Below are 20973 nucleotides of genomic sequence, written 5' to 3' on the forward strand. Positions count from 1 at the left end.
TGAAAGACCAATGGTCTTCATTTCTGCCATCCTCAGCCTCGTTCCCCTGCCTTGCCATTTTCACCTCCCAACCCAGTGGCACGTACTTTAAAATGGGAGGCCCTGTTTCCTGAGCTGGCCACAGTGTTATCAGCAGCTTCAGCCAGGCTCAGCGCTCTGGGACTCAAGTATGTCCTTCTGGGTTTTGATGCCAGAGGCTAATCCAGGCAGGGGAGATGGAGGTGAGGGATCAGGTAAATTGTGATAAACCATGGAAATAAAAATTCTAGCTAGAGCCAAACATGTTTTTGAGAGAACCTTGCTTCAGCTTTTCTTGAATATACATACATATATATATATATATATATATATATATATATATATATATATATTTTTTTTTTTTTTTTTAAAGAAAGACAATCATGTTATGTTGCCCAAAAAGACTTTGAAAGTGAATAATCTGGACTTCTCTATAAAATGAGGCAAAGGCACAAAAACCAAATGAAAGGACATCTCTGAAAGATTTTCTATTGAACAAGAGGATACATATGCAGTACTTAGAAGGGTACCTTCGCATACAGTAAGCACTCAGTAAGTGTTAGTTATTATTTTTCTGGCATAGCATAGTAATATTTTATAGTAATAACCCCAAACCATCAAGAAATATGTGCTGGCCCATAGTATGTCTTACAATCCCAGCCACAGGATATTGGGCCTTTTGTTTAAAGTCTGCCTTCTAATTTAGACTTCTTGTGAGAGCCTCAAGAGAAGGGGCTACTTGTTTTTGTTTTTTTCAGGGCCCATCTCAGCATTTGAAACATTAACTATGCAGTAAATCTTTCTCTTCTTTCGTATGAATGAACAAATCAATTAATCAATTGGGGAAAACCTAAACATAAATAAATGCCTACTTATTCACCTCCCCTCAATTACCCACTGTCATAACGAGTAAACAGATTAATTGACTAAGACAATAGTAGACAGATGTCATTTATACCAAAGCTGGTGTTATTCTATATCCGGATTATTGATTGTTAGTTAAAACATTGGGCCCCACAAGACACAGTGATCTAATGTTTAGTGTATTAGATCTAAGAAGCCCAAGATGAAATTAAAATTTAGTCTTGTTGCAGATTTATTTACCATATTTCAGAAAGCCTTTCCCTTTAAAGGCTGCCAGTGTTCAGTAGTCATGAAGGGTTAATTTGGCAGAGTTCCCAGAGGAAACAGAGACATGAAATTGAATTATGCCCCATCTTCTTTGCCTCCAGGTCTGCAGGCTGGAGTTTAAGAAGATGCAGGAAAGGATTACTAAGAGAGAAGGAAATCAAACACATTTAGATAGCCAAAGTCAGTCTGTGGAGCCAAATGGTTTGTTGTTAATATTGTAAAAACATATGTTTGAAAAGGCCCAATGGTGTTTAGGAAATTGTGGGCCAAAGTCTCCCACCCGTTGGGTTTGGTCTCTTGAATTTCAATGTTACGTGGTCTCCTTAAGCCTTGAGTGATAACATTTCAGTTTGATAAACACCGTTCACCTCCTATGGTTAATGCTAGTAGCTGGAAAGAACAGTTAGCCAACCATAAATATTTCTGTGTCAGCCTAGTTTCTTGGAGAGAAATGCAAGGCTTTGAAAGATGGCAAAACATTTCCTTTCGTCAAGAACCACGGGTGGCCTTGATCATGGCAGAATCTCTAACACATCAGCAATTACCTTTGATTAAAGAAGTAAACATAGAAGCAACTCTCTTAACCAAAAGGTACTTTGGCACAATGAATATGCACACACAGGCTTGGCAGCAAAGCAGACTTGTGCTCAAATCCAAGGCTCTCCACGTGCCAGCTGTATGCCCTTAGAAGTACTTCTGAGCCTCAGTTTCCTCATCTTTACATTGGGGATGATATGTTCCCCAACTCATCAGAGTAGACACACATATCTTTAGGATTCTTTCATTTTAATCCCAGACTCCCAAAAGAGGAGATAGAGATAGATAGATGATAGATAGATAGATAGATGATAGATAGGTAGATAGATAGATAGATAGATAGGTAGATAGATCATTTGTTTTTCAAAACATTTTGGGGCCACAGCCTGCTTTGACAATCTGCTGAGATTACAGACGCTCTCCCCACAAAATACACATGCACATACACGCCAAATTTTGTGCAGTTTCGGGACCCCTTCCTGCCCACAACGATTCACGGACCTCTGATTAAGAGCTTTGGTTGAAACTATGGGACAAATGAGGCCAAACCCTTGGGTTTTGTTTCCTTATGAGTCATTTCATTTCACAGAGAGGAAAGTCTGTTTTCTGGCCAAAGACCACATCAGTCATCCTGGCCAGCAAATATAGCTGCTGACACAAGGGAACTAGATGAGAGAAGATGAAAAACTCAGGCCACTGTCACCATGCAATTCAAAGTCCACCCCCCCTGTCGTTGTCATTCCTTGAAGGGATTAGGAAAGAATAATCTTCAGTTGCACTGCAATGTTCAGAACACCTCTGCAAACTACATGTCATTCTGTTTTTAATCATAGTCCTCTCTAGAGTTTAAAAAAGGGGAAGTGACTAAATGTCTAGTGAAGATGGTGAAATACAATGAAATATTATTGCCACCTCAGAAATGATCATTGTGAAGACATGTAGCCGTGGGAAAGATGTCTATGTCGTGATGAAAAAAACAAAGGAAGAGGAAAAAAAAAGAAAGAAAAAAGGAGACTTCAGCCCACAATATCTTTCAAGATTCCAGCGATGAAAAAAAAAAAAAAAAAAAGCATCATGTGAACCGAGACAAGCAGTTCTTGGATAAAAATGTGAAGTTGGTGGAATTATTGATGGCTTGTATCTGTTTTTCCAAAAATGTTTTGGTATTATATAATTTTTACAAAGTAAGAAAAGAAATGATATAGCTGTACAAAATCATCAGCCTGTTCTTCCAAGTGGCTGCGGCCCATCTCCTGCCTCTTGCCAGCCCAGATCTTTGCTTGCCTCGGGAGCAGCTGAGAGGCAGCTTGGGGCTTGCAGACATGGTCAGAGCCCTGCGTACCCAGACCAACACAAACTCCAAATCTGCAGGGATAGCACCTTCATTGTTCCCAGGGCCCACCGGGTTCCCAGCAGACCCTGCACAGTGCAGGCCCTCTGAGTTTCAGGGTCAGACCACCCACACGGAGGCTGGTGCACAGAGTCAGAAGTAAATGACTTGTCCAGAGCCCCAGATCCGGTTCGGGTGGGAAGGCGTTAGAATCTCTTCAAAGCCAAAGCCTAGGGCCTGGCTGTCTTTTGCTGACCCTGGAAACAGACGCAGTAGCCCCACAGGATCCCCTTGGGTGCTGGAGGTTAGCTATTCTCATGACAGCCACCCAGAGAAAATTACCAAGCGCTTCCTGCAGTGTCACCCACAGGAGGGGCAGCAGCTTCATCCATTAGGAGGCCTCGAACCTTCCTATGGGTCACAATCAGCACACGGGTCATCAGTATAGCCTCCTAAGTAATAGCAGCGCAGCTTTGACCTCAAGGCCTGCCTCACTCCCCTCAGGCCAAGCCCTTAACCACCTCCCTCACATGTGGGCTCAGGCATCTGCAGCTGGGGCAGGTGGAGGGAGAGAACCACCTCCCTCACATGTGGGCTCAGGCATCTGCAGCTGGGGCAGGTGGAGGGAGAGGGCATGAACAGTAAGAGCAGGGGTCGGCCCGCATCCTGCACATGTGACATTTCCTTCCCAAAGCACTAAGCGGACAGACACAGGGCTGCTCTGGTTCCTGTGAAACCCCTCCTTCTGCAGCTCCTTGCCTAATGGCCGAAGAGCAGGCAGGATCTGGGTAACAGCCCCATCACAGACCCATTGGGGTGGGAAGGATGGCTGGACATGTCTGACTTCAGAGAGACTCTCATTTCTGGACCTGCACAAGTCTGGCTTACCATTCATGTCACAATAAGCAATGACTGACCACTGACAGTTCCAGGGCCAGGAGGCCATGAGGCTAGAGGTGTTCAGAGGAGGACTGATGCCAAAGGGTGGACAGATGTGGGAGCAATGGAGTAATGACAGGCACCAGCAAGGAGGCTGAGAGTATGAATGATGCCCACTGAGAAAGGGTAAGGGAAGTTGGCATGTAGGGATCCAGCCCACAACGAGGCAGATCTTCTCTGGAGGGCTGTTTCTTCAGGCCAGATCATGCCAGACATGGAGGTTGCTCTTTCTGAAGTAAGAGAAACCTCCTCCGGCAGAGGTTTCCCAAATATTGTGTGAACATGTCGTGAGCTCTTCCATCCCTGGCTCTCCATTCCCACTCTGTTGCTGTGCTCATGTCTGCAAGCTGGGGAGAACTTCACAGGGGCCATGAGCTTCCCTTGCCTTTGTAAAGTGCCTGAATCAGTGATCTACACACAGTGAACGGATAATAGACCGACTAATGAAGAGGTCAGAGCACTGGTTTTGGGGTCACACAGACCTGAGTCTACATCTGGGTGGTTCCTGAGGTTATCATACGGCTGTTGTGGGGCTCATGTGACCTGGGTGCACAACATTTCTTGGCATTTAGGTACTGGCAGCTACTGTGAACTCTTCAGTTTCAACTCACCTGATAATTAGGGCTTCAGGGTTTAATTCTTATAACCCTGTGATGTGTTATTATCAATAAACAAAGAAAGAAGACTTGAAGATCACCCTAACTGGTTTGGCTCAGTGGATAGAGAGTCAGCCCGTGGACTGAAAGGTCCCAGGTTCAATTCCTTGGTTGCGGGCACATCCTCAGTAGGGAGTGTGCAAGAGGCAGCTGATCCATGTTTCTCTCACATTGATGTTTCTAACTCTCTATCCCTCTCCCTTCCTCTCCATAAAAAATCAATAAAATTTTTTTAAAAAGACTTGAGGGTCTAAGTAATCTGCCTGAGATAGGTAAGGCTGCCAGCATAGGGTGAGGTCAAACTATTGTTATGTAATGAAGACATTTGGTGGTTTGTCCAAAGTCACACAGTCAGAAACTGGCAGGACTCAACCTTGAAAGCAGACCCTCTGGTCACAAGGCTGAGTGTCCAACCTCTATGCTATAGGACCTCTCAGGCATGGCTGCCTTGTCTTACTCCTATGCCCAAGTTCTTCCCACTTTCTTTTCTGCACAACACACTGAGAGAGAAAATTAAATTATTCTTAGTAAATATTAGACTTGGTGATTCCAAATATTTTTGGGTTGACGAGTCCTTTGGGGAATCTGACGAAAGCTATAGCACTCTTTGCAGAAAGGTGTGCATGTCCACAAAACCTCACATTCAAGGTCAGGATTTCATAAACCCATGAAGTTCACCAGGGGCCCATGGTCATGGAAGTCAAAACTCCTGACTTAATTCATTAAACACAGATCATCTCAGACCCTTGCAGATACTACACAAACATACACGAACATCCCCTTGAACTTGAATGACACTGAGAATCAAGACCTTCTTAACTTTTGTGCCACGATGTCTTTCTCTCCTCAGCTTGTTCCTGGCCCAGCAGTCCAGGTATCAAGGTGTGCAGAGGCCAGCGATGACAAGGCACCTAAGAGAACCACCATGGTTTTGGAAGTAAGCATGAACACACAGTGGCCCATGGGGAGTGGAGGTCACGTGGGGGCAGCAGTGCCCATGGCAGAGCTTCTTCTATGTCTCGGGCTCTGTGCTATGATCATCTTGCTCAATTTAGTTCTCACATCTGGGCTTGGAGCTAGATGCAAATGTTCCCATTTCACAGAGAGCTAGGTCATTCGCTCACACTCCCCCAGGTGGCAAGTGGCAGGGCCAGGACCTAGTATAGACCTGGCTGGCCCCAAGGCCCAGCACCTTCCTCTGGCCTACATGGCCATCTCCTTCTACAAGGGACCCTGTTAAAATCCCCATGTGGTGATGGCACTGGAGCTCATTGTGGCTAAGAGCGAACATGAACTCTTCCATGCTTTTGCTCCTTCAAGCCTTTTTCTTTGTCTTAATCTTCACTTGCGTTCAAGAATTTATCCTTTGTTTCTTTCACTCAAGAACAATTTCACAAGGTACCCACCCTGCACTGGCACTATTCTGGGTGTTGGGACCTGAAGGGAGAACCTGGTCCCTGCCCTGGAGGAGCTCGGGTCCAGAGGGGCAGCAGTTCTGAAAACATAGAGCCCTAACCATGTAATGAAGGTTCTTGGGGACAGAGCGGTGGATTTGGGCACTGGTGACAGAAGAGAAGACATTGGTGCTGGTCCCTAGAATAAGAACTAGTGGGTCTTGCCTGCATGAGAAAGTGGGGAGGGTGGGCAGGCAGAGGGGCCAGCAGGAGCACTGGCTGATGCAATCTAGAAGCAACCTGTGGCTGGTGTAGTCAAAGCATACAGGTTGGCAGTGTGGGGAGCAGGAGAAGCTACACAAAAAGTAGTTTAGACCCAGTGGCAATCACCGCTCTTTAGTTCTGATCTTCATCTAAGTATGATCTTCATCTATGAGTTGTCTTCCTGTGGTTTCATAATTCTTTCCTCTTTCTCTCCTGCTTCCAAAGCATTTCTGTTATCTGGCTGAGACATCACTTTTGCACAAGGACACACCTGCTCTGCTGTGTCTGTGGTGAGTGTGTGTGTGTGTGTGTGTGTGTGTGTGTGTGTGTGTGTTGTTTGGGGAGGAATGGGGACAGATCCACAAACCTTAACCTCACAGCAAGGATGCTGGTCCCTGATGGTCTCATCTGGCTGCTGCAGATTCTAGGGCAGCAGAGTGGGCTCCCAAGGCCAGGTTGTCACTCAAGCAGGAACTGGCCCTGGGAGTCCCACTTTAGGTCCCTAAGGCCACATCTCCACTCAAAGGGAGTGTTTCCCAGAACAGCTCACAGTTGCTTGGCTGGCCACAGATTCCGTAGGGATGTTTGAGCCCAGAGGACAGCAAGCAGATTCCATCGAGGTATTCTGTGCAGGGTCTGAGACCTCACTTGCCTCCATTCTTGGCCTTCTGCTTCCTAAACTAAGAGGGGTCAGGCTTGGGCAGCTGGACAAGCACTTGGAGGACTGAGAGCCTGATCCAGCCCAATGAGCTCTGCTGGGTCGATAAAGGGAGGGATACTTGACTCTAAAACTGCTGACAGACTGAAGGCTCAAGAAATGTGTGCTGATTGAGAAAAGAAATGATGGGTGAGAAATGCTATCAAGAGAGGGGAAATATAGAGCTTTCCTGGAATAAGGTGAGGGTTGAGAGAGAGAATGGTAGAAAATGCTAAAGGTCTGCTATGTTCCAGAATGTTCAGAGATAGTGGGGACCATTGGGCCATAGATGCCAGTTTTCCCAAGTATGTTCAGATGTTGACCCCTTCTACTTTAAGGCAGGATAAGTATACATTTTTTTGTCTCTTTAATTTAGGATAATTTTAGGTTTACAGATAATATAGAGACTACCCATATACCCTTCATTCAGCTTCTCCAAATGTTAACATTTTACCTCACCATGGTACATTTGCCACAACTAAGAAATTCACATTGGTCATCAATTAGAATGACATCAATTAAAATATTAAACTTTAGTTAGATCTCACCTATTTTTCACTAATGACATTTTGTGTGTGTGTTTTCCAGGATTCAACTCACTCCAGAATGTGAGTTCTGGATTTATTTATCCTGTTTCCTCACTCTCCTCTGATGTGTGACAGTTTCCTCCTCTTTCATCATCTTTCATGACCTTGACAGATTTGAAGGTCAAGTGGTCTGTAGGCTGCCCTTCAATTTGGGTTTGTCTGGTGTTTTTTTTCTGACCAGACTGAGGTTATGCATTGGGGGAAAGAATAGCTCAAAGGTCAAGTATTTTTTTCCAAGTATTATAGCAGAAGTTACACAATATATGACTTAGTCCTCAAGACATGATCACCTGGCGAAGGTGGTATCTGCCCGGATTCACCACTTTAGAGTTTCGATTTCTCCCTTTCCATCTTCGCTTCCAGTCCTCACTCGAGGTGAGGGGAATACAGCTTCTATCAAAGACAACGTATCTATTATGCAGAATTCTCCTCTATAACTATGAAAGCACAATGAGAGCGATTCTTTAGTTCCTTGGTAATGTGGATAGCTGAGAGTGAAAGCAGTAGCCAATTAGAAAATGACTGGAAAATTTGTCAAAACCCCAGACTTAAAAAAAAAAAAATCTTCAAGATATTGTTATCAATCGTTCTTTCATTTCCACAGCTGGCCAAATAGATCTCTTAGCCAAAAAGGTCATCATTAAACCTATTTCGTCACCTTGCCCCCATTGGCTAACAAATGGAAAACCCTTTTCAAAAACAAACAAAGCAAAAGCAACAACCACGCATTTACCTCAAGCCACACATCATGCTAGCCTGTATCAGCTCTGCCCAGGAGATGTCATTACCCTCTGTTACAGAGAGGCTGAGTAACTTGCTTGGAGCGCCACCCAACTGGCACATGTGTGCCCACCCATAACCCCAGCCCACAACCTTGTCTATTTTCCCTCCATGGCATATTCACTCTATTTTCCAGTTTAAAAAGCCCAAGAAGCAGAATCTACCCGAAATTTATTTTTATAAATAAAAAACTCTCTAAAATTAAATGAACCACCCTAGCCAGTTTTGTTCAGTGGATAGAGCATCAGCCTGCGGACTGAAGGGTCCCAGGTTCGATTTTAATCAAGAGCACATGCCTGGGTTATGGGCTTGATCCTCAGTAAGGGCCGTGCAGGAGACAGCCAATCAATGATTCTCTCTCATCATTGATGTTTCTATCTCTCCCTCCCGCTCCCTTCCTCTCTGAAATCAACAAAAACATATTTTTAAAAATTAAATTAAAATAAATCAACAGTGGAACAGTCTACTCATTGGTATGGCTCATCATATTAATATCTTTCTTTCCATCTATAACAGCCCTAGCACTGCTCCTGCCTGCTTTCCCAACCACGGGCCTGAGAGCACTGGTTGCACAGTTTAAGGAAATGAGATGGTTGAGAAGGCAGAAGATGCAGTGCCTTACCTTGGCAACACTCAGTGACTTGTCACCATACCTCTTCAAATCCCAGCATCCTTGTGGTTTAGCAGCCTTCTAACCACAACCAGCAACACCTGATGCAATCCTAAAGGAAAAGCCCATCTCAGCGGTCTTAATCAGTTCACGCAGTTCGTGTCACGGCAAGCACCAGGCAGAGGTGGCAGGTTCTCCGGTCTGTGATCAGAGCTGCACCAGCTGCCCCCAAGGAGCCCCGCCCCTCTCGAGCACTTTGAAAGCTTCCATGGGCCCACGGGGTCCAATGGGCACTTCTGCCCCAGAACAGCCCAGGAGGAAGGACCAGGAGCAGCTGGTCTTTCTCTGGCCCTGGGCCACATTGGTCACAATGCCCTGGTACCACCAGAACATTTTCTCATGGGGTTTTGGTTTACCAACATGGGTAGTGTTTTTCCTACATGGGCCTAGCAGAGTTAGTAAAACTTCCAAATAATCCTATCAGGTATTTTTCTGTGTTGCAGCAGTGGGATAGAATGGGTGTGAGAGAGGGGCACAGAATTGGCTCTCAATAAATGCTACTTCCTCGTTGTTTTGTTTTTCATAGCACACTAGCCACTCGCTGATTCTGCTTTCAGAACCTCTTCAATGTGCTACTTCCCTTAGCCACGGAAACTCAGAGGAACAGAGAACGGTAGAGGCAATAGGAAAGGACCTCAACATACAGAGCTGTAAGGTGTCATCCTGGACTCCACCAGCTGAAGAACTGATAGGACTAAGGAGGTTGCTGAGATGACCTCAGAACACTTGCTGGTCTAGCCAGACAGGTGAGCCGCTGGTCACCCTCTTTCATTTTAAAAAATATAATTTAATTACAAATTTTTGGGGTCACCTGCTTTCTGATCCATGGACCAAAAGGAATCAGTGAGTGGGCTCCTCTTCTGCCTTTGTGTCTGGAACCCTTGGAGGATGGCATTGAGATAGACCTGCTTCTACCCCTGGCCTGGGACCACAGTCCACAGTCTCAGTGTCCTGGTGTAGTTTCTTTGCTTGAATTTCAGGACAATACTTTGCTGTGAGCTCCCGGTAGAAAAGAGCTTTTTGACAGGTGTTCATAGCAACATAGTGTTCTTGAATTATCAGTTTCATTGGAAGCAATCTGCTTTATTTCCCTGAAAGGTTTTGTGAGAGTAAGTAGGTTAACACATAAAAAGTATTATGATAGTTAGTAAGCTCCGAAGAACTGGCAGCTAACGTGAAGATGCCTGATCAACATCCCAAATCTGATCTTTCAAACTGCTGTCTTCTATCCTGGGTAGCAAAGGGCCCAGAACAGAGCCCAGAACCAGTTGAGCTCACCAAAGTATAGTTATTATTAATTTATTTATTCTATTCACTTCCTGACATTGAGAGTTGAACTTAAGCATTAAATACAAATTGAGAGAATGTTGACCTGCTTAGACTTACAACCTAAAACTTAATTTGAGATGAGATTATTCAGTCTTGTTTTTTTCCATTCAGTTAGCACAACAAACTTTTGTGAAAGTCTGCTCTGTGGTGAGCACACACTAGACCTGGGGGCAGAGATATAAATAGGCATGACCCTCCCCTGAGGGACTCAGCCTAAGGAGCCAGGGAAGATGATCCAGCAGAAAATTCTACCGGGGTAGGTAAGTGCAGCCATGGATGCCTCCACAAGGCATAGTATTAGGATAGAGGTGGGGCAACTCCATCAGGGATCATTGGGGAAAGTTACCATGGAGATGGCTTTAAACATGCAAACTGAGAATCATGCAAACACTTAGGGACAGATACCTAAGTGGAACCTTATACTGAACAAGGTTCCAGTGATGTTGCCTAGTTATGCCTAATGTTCTCATCAATGGGGACTCAATAAGTGACTTTTGGACAACTTTTATATGCTTGGACCTGAGGATACAAGAATATAGAGGGAAGCAGGAAATTTACCTTCCTAAGGGGAAAATCCATTTCCTCTGATTCTGGCTCATCTATTTAATTAGGTTGGAGGGAGAGAGGATGTAAGAATTTGCAGGGAGGGGAGGTCCAGGATAAGCTGGCCTTTGTGTGGTCTGGGGAAAAAACTTCATCTTTCTGCCCACCTCCATCAGACAGGGGTCGGAAAAAACAACACAGAAATGATTCCTGTAGCTACTCAGAAAAGAACAAGGAAATGACCTGGCTCTTGGGTTTCAGATGTCTGAGCAGAAGTGAAAATTAATTTCGGCCATTTTCACTCTTACAAAGTCATAGAATCCCTGAGGATGGCAGAGGGGCGGTGGGGGGCAGGCCCAGGAGAGGAGATGGGGAGCACTGGGATATGGTAGGGGAGGCCTTTTAAACACTTTTGTTAGACAGCCTCAGAGCAATCTCTCGGGGCCGCACTGAGACTAGACCCTGGTTCTGTAACCCCCCACTTCAGGGTTCAGCTTCACTAGCTTCCTCATTTATTTTTGCTCATTTGAGGTGAGTTATGCAAAATTCAGAGCTCTCCTTCCACCCGCCTCCCAACACCAGCACATTTCTAATCTAAATTGAAAGCTGTGGGCAGTAGAATATTTGAGTGGAAGAAACATCAAAATAATCCAGTCCAAGATTCACTTCAGGAATGGTGGTATGAGATGTCGGGCAATTTCCTTCTGAAGGAAACAAGAGTAAAGCTAGACAAAGCTCTTTAAAAACCACACATTTCACGACACTAGAAAAATGATCAAAGGCATTAGATGTGTTTAATCTTGAAAAACTGCTACTGTCTCTGAATGGTCTTGAGTCTGTGGTCTTCTTGCTCAGGGCTTTTACACCTCTTCCCTCTCCTCCAAACGTTAGCTTGCATAATGAGAACCATGGCTTTCCCTCTGGGAATGGTGAGCTTGTTTTGAGGACTATTTGTGAAAACCAGTAGCTTTCTCAGCTGGAGGTGACAGATTTGGTCTGGGATGGGAAAATGAAAACCTGCAGTTTTATAAGTTAGAGGTCAAGGAATCAGTGCTAGACAGGAAGTGAAAAACTGCAGGTTTAACCTTTTAACAGTTAAAATTTCTGTTCAGAGTGGGTAGAAGATCACCCAGAAATGTAATGGGGGAAATCCTGGAAGTCAGACAGCCATGAAAGGGCTGAGATAATACACTCCCCATAACTCCCAGGCTGACTGCTAAAATATGCGAGTGTCAGGGAGGTTGAAAGTGCAGCAAAAAGTGAACGGCAAGGGAGACCTGAGGACTTACTATAGATTTGAAATTGTTCCTCCAACTATAAACAGCTCAGGCAACAGAACATGGAAGGATTATATGTTCAAGGTGTCTGAGCATAATTCCTGTCTAAATAATTGCCTGACCATTAAACAACGCAAAAATAGGGGACACCCTTAGAGAGCCAGACTGAAAAACCAAGTAAAATACTAAAAACAAAAACTGTACAGTGATTTCAGTGGCTGCACACTATGGAGGGGACCAACTTTGCAATTCAAATGCAGGTAAGTTAGTAAAAAACAACAAGCAACCAACCAACCATTTTGGGGGGAATAAATCAGAATTCCAGGTTGCTACAAAGTCCAATTTTCAACTAGAAATTACTATACACATAAAGAAACAGGAAACTGTAACAGTACAAAGAATAGATTCTGACTTCAAGCTGTTATAGTTCTATTTGAGGAATAAAAAGAAAATATGCTTAATGAATTAAAACAATTTATATTAACAGTGAGTCAACAGAAAGGGAATCTTAACTGAAAAGTGAAAATTATTTTAAAAAATCAAATAGAATTTCTAGGGCTGAAAACTACAAACACTAACATTGAAAATCACTAGCTATGCTCAACAGTAGATCTGAGATGGCAAAAGAAAGAAGCTGTGAATTTGAAGATACACCAATAAAAGTTATCCAATTGAAATAAAGAAAGCAAAAAGGGGTAAGTAAAATGAACAGAGCTTTAAAGACCTGACAAATAATATAAAGTGTTCAGATATAAATGTAATAGGAGTGTCAAAATAGAGGAAAGAGAAAAAAGACATAGTAAAATTATTTGAAGAAAAGCTAGTTGAAAATTCTCCAGTGTTAGTGAATAACATTAACTTAGAGAATCAGTCTGAATGTTGTGTCTTCCCAAAATTCATATGTTGAAACCTAATACCCAATGCAATGATATTAGGAAGTGGAGCCTTTGAGAAATGATTTGGTCATGAGAATGGAGTCTCATGTAAGTTGGATAGAAATAAAGCCTCTCAGTTTTATTTTCTGGAAAAGAATAAGAACTAGTGTTCTTATAAAACAGGTCTGAGAGAGCTTCCTCCTCTCTTCCCCCATGTGAGGTTATAGCAAAAAGATAGCCATGGTCTGTCCTGTATAGCTCAGTGGTTGAGCACTGACCTATGAACCAAGAGGTCATGGTTCAATTCCTGGTCAGGGCACATGACCAGGTTGTGGGCTTGATTCCCAGTGTGAGTGTTCAGGATTTATGGCTATCATATATATATGATAGCCACCAATGAAGCAGGCCCTCATTAGACATCAAATCTGCTGGCACCTTGATCTGGACCTCCTGATCTTCAGAACAGTGGGAAATAAATTCCTGTTGTTTATAAGTAGACCAAACTGACTAGGACAGTCAAGAAACTAAATGAAACCAACATAACATAAGTGAACCACTCATGGTCCAAATATTGAAAATCAAAGAAAAGTCATAGTCTTGCAAGCAGCAAGAGAAAAAGCTATGCATTATATTTGTGGCAACAATACAATTGATAGTTAACGTCTCATCAGAAACAATGGTGGTGGGGGGAAAAAGAAACAATGGTTGTGGAAGGCAGTGAAATGGTATATTCAAAGTGCTAAAAGGAAAAAGAACTGTCACGTAAGAATTCACTATCCAATAAAACTATCCTTTAAAAATGGGGTTGGTATAAATAATTTTCCAGATAAATGAAACTGGAGAGAATTTGTTTCTATCTGACTTAGAGTTCAGGAAAAACTAACGGAAGTCCTTCTGCCTGAAAGAAAAATAATACCAGATGGTAACCAGTTCACCGAAGGGGTGAAAACAATGGGAATGTCAAGCATGTAGGTAAGTAAAACCATATATAATAATATAAGTACATATTATCTTCTTTTAACTTTTTAAAAACACATATGATTGCTCCAAGCAGAAATTACATCACACCATCGGTTTATAACACATACAAGTACATTTGACTGTGGTAAGTTGAAGATGTAGCTAAAAAGTAAAAAGGAGAAGTGATCTCAGCAGTTAGCACACTAGGAAGTCCCAGTGCTTGTTTCTCCCACACCAAAAAAACAACAGCAAAAGTAACCAGAGCAACAAACAGATGAAAATCTGGGAGAGCTCTGGAATGCAAGGAAGAACTTGCAGCAACCCAGTGAAGCACAAAACCCAAGGATGGCTGTGCAGAAAGCAGAGGAAGTACCTTTACCTGGGTCACCCCATTCTCCAGTCATGCACAGCTTGGGGTCAAGAGGGACCCTTTCAGTATGACCTTTCCACATGAAGAAAAGGAAATCAGGAGAACACACAGAGAGGGAGGGGGGAGAGGAAAAGGGGGGGAATAAAAAAGAAAATAAAACAAATAAGAAAAAAACATTGAAAAAGAAATAAAATAAAGCAAAAGGAGATCAGGAGGATTCTAGCAAGCCCTTGTCTCTGCTGTAGACACCAGAAGGTTTCACCACTGAAGACTCGACTCCCACAGTGTTTGCTGATGCGAGGGTAAAAAGGGCCACAGTGTGTCTCTGGGGCACCCCTTTTCCAGAAGCCTGCATCCTCTTTGTCTTCTAAAGCTCCCTCAGGAAGGGGGTCTCCCCTGCCCCAGGAAGCTGTTCACACTGAGATCCAAGGCCTCAGAGGGCTCTTATCTGCTCAAAACCAGGCCCCAATCTACAACATCCCAACATCTCCATCAATGCTTTTGGATTAGGGCATTGCTCCCATGTGTTACATGCTGCCCCCACCCCGACCTTCCACCCCCCCAAGAATAGGAAAATAACCTACTAAAGAATAAGACGTGCAGTGTCACTGACACCTCCATGAAGGATACTCTGCAGCTGCTTTCCTAACGGGGGCCAGGCCCATAGGCCCAGGTCAGAATGGATGTGGATTTGTGCCATGAAGTGGGAATAATTCCAGAGTCACCTATAGAGGGTATTTGGGGCCAGCACTGAAATGTTCAAGACACCAGCGGTGAGGGTGCAGTTTGAGGGCATTTGAAAGTGGGTGGAGTGGGTGGGAGATGTGTGAAGAGCTCTAGAACCCTGTGCCCCTACCTCCGGTAGCACTTCACCATGGTGAGCCCTCTACATTCATTCTGCAGTTCTGCCCCACATTCTGAGATAGGGTGCCTCACTGCCTTCATCTCGTCTTCAGTGGTTGTCTACTGAGGATCTCCGATGTAACATGTCTAAGACTAGTCTCTTGATTTTCCCTTCCAGAACTACTTCTTCCCAGATTCAATGAATCAACACCATCAACTCTAGTGCTCAATCCAGAAATGCCTTGTAATCACCCTCTCCATCCCTTTCCCTCATCAGCAAACCCTATGGGCTCTGCCTCCAATATGATCTAGCATCTTTCCACTTAACGCCCACGCCCAGTGCTATCACCCCAGTACAAGGCTTTGTGAGCCTAGACCTTAGCCTTCTCCCCAGCAATCTCCCTTGAGCCGCCCATTTTATTTTCTTGATGGTATTTATCAGTAGCTTAAGTTACCTCATTGGTTGGTGCATTTGATTGATACTGCCTGTCTTTGCTCACTAGAATGGAGGTAGCCCCCAAAAGAGGCCTATTGTTCTTGACCATCACTCTACCCCCTCACACAGTTCTTAGCACATTGAAAGGGCCCAATCATAGTTACTTGAATGATTGAAAACTTCTTTATCTGGGTCATATTATCTCCATTTTACAGGATTAAGAGAAGGATTTGCTCAAGGCTGCAAGCTGCCAGGTCTCCTGACCCACAGTCAGTCCTCTTCTCTCTCCAATACTTGGTTGGCCTCTCAGGAAACTCTTCCAAGACTTCCATTCCACAATCCCACTAATGACTGGTTTCAGTGGAAACCAGATGTTCTGGGAGCTTCAAACCCTGAAGACTGAGCTGCCACAAACCAGGCTTTCTCAGTCATTCAAAGAGAAGTCAGCAACGTCTGCAGCTTGGCAACTTTAGGTCCTGCCCAGCCCCCTTCCCCCACAAGGGCCACTCTGGCCTGCTGGGGCCCAATCATGGCTGAGTGCCCAGGAGCGTATGGACTCACAAAGGGCAGTAGCAGAAACTGGTCGCTCAGTGGAACACAGACCAAGCCCCAAGTGCATGAAGAATCAGGCCAGGGTTGGGGTTGGGGCTGGGACTGGGGAGGCATAGTGGCTATAAGAACCGGGATCTGGAGAATTCTCCCAGGAAGGTGAATGAGGCCCCAGAAGACCTTGGGACCCCCTAACTCACTAGGGTTAGGCCTAAAATAGCTTCCCCCACTATCTGAAATACTATCATTTGTAGATTGCCTTGCTACCTTGTTCTAAAAAGATTTACCTCTATAATACATTAAAATAAAACATTTTTAAGTAGATGGGGGGAAATGAGTCAAACGGGAGAATAAGAGTGGAAAAGTAAGTCCAGCCGGTATGGCTCAGTGGTTGAGCATCAACCCATGAACCAAGAGATCACAGGTTTGATTCCTGGTCAGGGCACATGCCTGGGTTATGAGCTAGATCCCCATAGAGGGTTGCAGGAGGCAGCTGTTAATGTTTCTCTCTTATTGATGTTTCTCCCTCTCCTTCTCCCTCCTATTGCTTTAAAATAAATAAAAACATATAAACATAAAATTTTTAAAAAGAGTGGAAAAGTAAGACTGAGCCAGGCCTGAGGATAGTAGGCCCCAAGCCTGTCATGAACTTGGCTTGGTTAGTGTGTCAATGGGTACTACTGTTGGAGAGAAACCTGCCAGTATCTGGCCTAGCCCCACAATGTCACATCCAGGAACCCACATTGGGAAGCACAGGTAGATGAAATGGCACTGTTCCATTGTGACTGGAACAATGAAAATGTCCATCAGGAAGTGAATGGGTCATTGAAGTGACCCAGGACCATGTGTATCAATATCAAGTACCTACTGGGGAGGAAAGGGCAAATTATAAAATAATACAAGCTTATACCATTAGAAAAAAATCCAAACAAACAAAATAAAACTGTGTGTGTGTGTGTGTGTGTGTGTATACGCCCACTTCATATACCCATGTGTATAAAAGTGAAACCACAAATAAGGAAAATACACTCCAAATTCATAGCAGTGATTATTTTGTGGGAGGAGCAAGTGGCAGAGGCTGGACAAAAAAGCTTTAACCTTACCTATACTATTCTAACCTTTTTAAAAGAAAAATCAATTCACTTACTATTAATATACTCTTTAAGACAATATACAGTATGGAAAAACCTAGAAGCAAATATGCTGAAATCTATACTAATAAAAGGGTAATATGCTAATTAAACTGAATAGACCTGACATCTTCCAGTCTTTTGGTCCTCCTTCCAGACAAAGCCACAGTGGCAGGGGCCATGGCAGAGGGGGTTAGGAGCAAGTAGGCCAGCAGGGGAGCAGTTAGGAGGGATCAGGTCAGCAGTGGAGGGCAGTTAGGGATGATCAGGCAGACAGAGGTGGTTAGGGGTGATCAGGTAGGCAGGCAGAGGAGTTAGGGGTTATCAAGCATGCAGACAGGTGAGTGGTTAGGAGCCAGCAGTCCCAGGTTGTGAGAGGAATGTGGGATCAGGCCTAAGCCAGCAGTCAGACATCCCCTGAGGCCCAAGATTGGAAAGGGTACAGGCTGGGCTGAGGGAATCCCTCCCCCTCCCCAACCCCATTTTAATGCCCTTACTCCCAAAATTTGGCCTCTAGTATTAATAATAATCAATTATGGGTGGTGGGAATATGAATGATCTTTTTGAACTGTTTAATTTATTTATTTTTCAAATGTCCTGTATCTTCACAGAAATGAGACCAAACCTAAAACTAAAGGCAAAAAAACCTTTGTCCCTGACTCCCCCAGGATTGGGGTTCTGTGGTGAGCAAACAGTCCGGGGTCTGGCAGGGCCAGGCCCAGGGTTGGCAGGCTGCCACGGCCTTTTGGACCTCTCAAGAGCCAGGTCACTACTGCTTTGCTCTCACAGCACCCTCCCTCTTAGCCCTTGTATTTCCCACAGACTGGCTTTGCCTCAGTCCTGGACCCCACACTGTAGCCCAAACAATCTCCCAAACAGGACACACGGGAGAGCATCTGGCCTAAATAAGCCCTAAAGCCAGAGGGGCTAAATTCTCCCTGCCTTGCCCACGCCATCAGGAGGCACCCACCTGGCACAGAAATGAATTCAAGGCCCAGATCACACTGAGACCCATCTTCCCTTGCTCTGCCCCCGCCTGGTGCACACATATTCCAGACATCCAGGTGCACACACCTCAGCTGCCCGGGCCTTGGCGGAAGGTGGGGCGAGTTGTGGAATTTCCCCAAGTGGCACCTAATGAAAGGAAAACATTTTAATGCCCTTACTCCCAAGCTGGGGCCTGGAGGTAGTGAGAAGTCCTGACTGGCAATCATCTGTAGTCACTTGGGGAAGTGACCACTCTCTCCCCTCAGCCTCTTCATCTGCAAAAAGGACATATAAAAAGTTTGTCCCTTGCAGAAAAAGAAGATGGAATGAGCAATCTACTACCCTTTTTAGTGTCTTAGGAAAGAGGAACGATAAAAGAACAAGAAAAAGAAAAAAAATAAACAGGAGCGATGACACAGGGCCATTAATAACGGAGATCCCCTCCTGTCTTTCTATAAGTCAGTGTGGGGGGATCAGTGGTGGCCAAACGACATGTGTGGTGAACTAAGGGACCCCCATCAAGCTCCTTCCTAGGATGGGAGAGGGCAAATGACCCAGCCCTCAAACCACCCACCTTTGGCCAGCTGCCCATCCAGCCCATTCCTGGGATCTCTGGTTCAGCTTGTCTCTTTCCCAGTCATTCTTTAGCAGAGGAAACTAAGCACGGTGTTTATAAGAATGAGACCAAAAAGATCATTCATATTCCCACCACCCATAATTGATTATTATTAATATTTCAGCATTTATTCCTTCATTTGTTCACATATACACACACCATTGATTTAGGTACCCACCACGTTCCTGTTCTGTGAGGGGCACTGGGAACATTTCCAGGAATGGAATGAGTGAGATGCCACCCCTGACCTTACAGGGCTTGGAATCTATTAGGCGAGATGGACAAAGAGTTTAGTGGCCTCAGGATAGAGTGGTCGTGTAGTGGTTTGCACCTGGTGACAGGGAACCACAGAGCACCAATTCCGGTTAGAGGAGTAGATACTTGGGGGAGGGAAGAGGGAAATAGAATCAATACACTTAGGGAAGGATTGTATTCTAGGGCCTGCAAATAGGTACATCTGACCAGACTATGAAATATTTCTCTACTCTCTTCCAACACTTAAGTTAGATCACACAAGAACAGTAATCAAGGCCGCATCCTTCTAAGAGCTTAGGATTTCAACATATTTTTTCGGGGGGAAGGGAGGTGCTGGAGGGGTTACATTCAGACAATAGCCCTCATTCTGAACAGTTTCCTTCCTTTCTCTTTTTTTTCTTTCCTCCTCCTCCTCCTTTTTCTTCTCTCCTCCACTTGCTTCCTTCCTCCTCCCTCTCTCCCCCTTATACTTTCTTTCCTTTTTCATAAGCCTATGGCATCATCCCCAACAACCATTTTCAATGAGGGCTGATTCTGCTTGCTAAACATTTTGATCCGCTCAGGAAGCATTAACCTGAAAGTGATTCATCAGGGGCGTCCTGCAGACGTGATTTCGCCGTGCGTTCATCAGCCTGCTATCTGTATCTTGTTTCTCTCATCCCAGAGTGCATTAAGTAAGTCCCCCTCTGCGTGCCTGCATTTGTTTTTCTCTCCCTGTCTGCCGCCAGTGCTCTCTGGGAACCAGAGACAGGCATAGTCATAAGGTGTTAGTCAGCACAATGGCAGCCGACCATGCTGGCGAGGCTGGCTGCATCCCCGCCGGGGAGCCCTGAGCCTGTGCCTGGAACCTGTGGCCGAACCGCGGGGTGTGTTTGTCTGCTCCGTGCTCCAGCCTGTTTTCCTGGTGTCAGATTCCAAACGGAGCTACCTCGTGTTCAGAGAAGATAAATAAGGCGGATAAGGTATTTGGAAACCCTGCCAGCTTGATTGTTTAATATTTGCTCACGCTGTGCATTAGACTAGAATGAGACTCGAGCACACCCCATTTCAGGTGGTGCACAACTGAAGACCCAGCTGGCTCACAAGACATAAGAAACATCAGTTAGCCAAAACCGGTTTGGCTCAGTGGATAGAGCGTTAGCCTGAGGACTAAAAGGTCCCAGGTTCAATTCTGGTCAAGGGCATGTACCTTGGTTGAGGGCACATCCCCAGTGGGGGTGGGGGGGTGTGTGTGTGTGCAAGGAGCAGCTGATTGATGATTCTCTCTGATTGATGTTTCTCACACTCTATCCCTCTCTCTTCATCTCTGTAAAAAGTCAATAAAATATATTTTTTAAAAAGAAAGAAACATCATTTATCAGGTGGCTACTCTGTGCCAAACGTACATCAGGCACTTCATAGGCATTAATTCGAATCCTCACAACAACCCATTGTGGAGGTATCGCTACCCCCAATATATGGGTGAGGAAATCGAGGCTCAAAGGGGTTAGATAGTTGCCTGAGAGAGGCTGATAACACTGACAGAGCCAGGAATGGACCCAAGTCCCCCAAAGCCTGACTGGGGTAGTGTAATAATATAGTTGACCCTTGGAAAACATGGGACAGCATCTGGCCTATAAGAGACCTAAAGCCAAAGGGGGCTAAATTCTCAGTTCTTGGACCTCAGTTCTTCGAGTCCACTTATAGGTAGATTTATTTTCAATAAACACCGAAAATGTATGTTATCCTCCTTGTGATTTTCTTAATGATGTTTTCTTTTCTCTAGCTTACTTTATTGTAAGAATACAGTGTGTAACTACA

General features: G+C 44.6%; 1 protein-coding gene across 1 annotated transcript in view; it reads right to left on the reverse strand.

Moving 5' to 3' along the window:
• BLK (BLK proto-oncogene, Src family tyrosine kinase) overlaps positions 1–9158 on the reverse strand; it is a 48446-nt gene extending 39288 nt beyond the window's left edge. The window contains exon 1 of the mRNA XM_036424536.2: positions 8956–9158. The gene's annotated coding sequence lies outside the window, so the exon portion shown is untranslated. The remainder of the gene's footprint in view (positions 1–8955) is intronic.
• Positions 9159–20973: the final 11815 nt, after the last annotated feature.

The sequence above is a fragment of the Pipistrellus kuhlii genome, unplaced genomic scaffold, assembly GCF_014108245.1.
Source record: "Pipistrellus kuhlii isolate mPipKuh1 unplaced genomic scaffold, mPipKuh1.p scaffold_m20_p_8, whole genome shotgun sequence".
Classification (NCBI taxonomy): Eukaryota; Metazoa; Chordata; class Mammalia; order Chiroptera; family Vespertilionidae; genus Pipistrellus; species Pipistrellus kuhlii.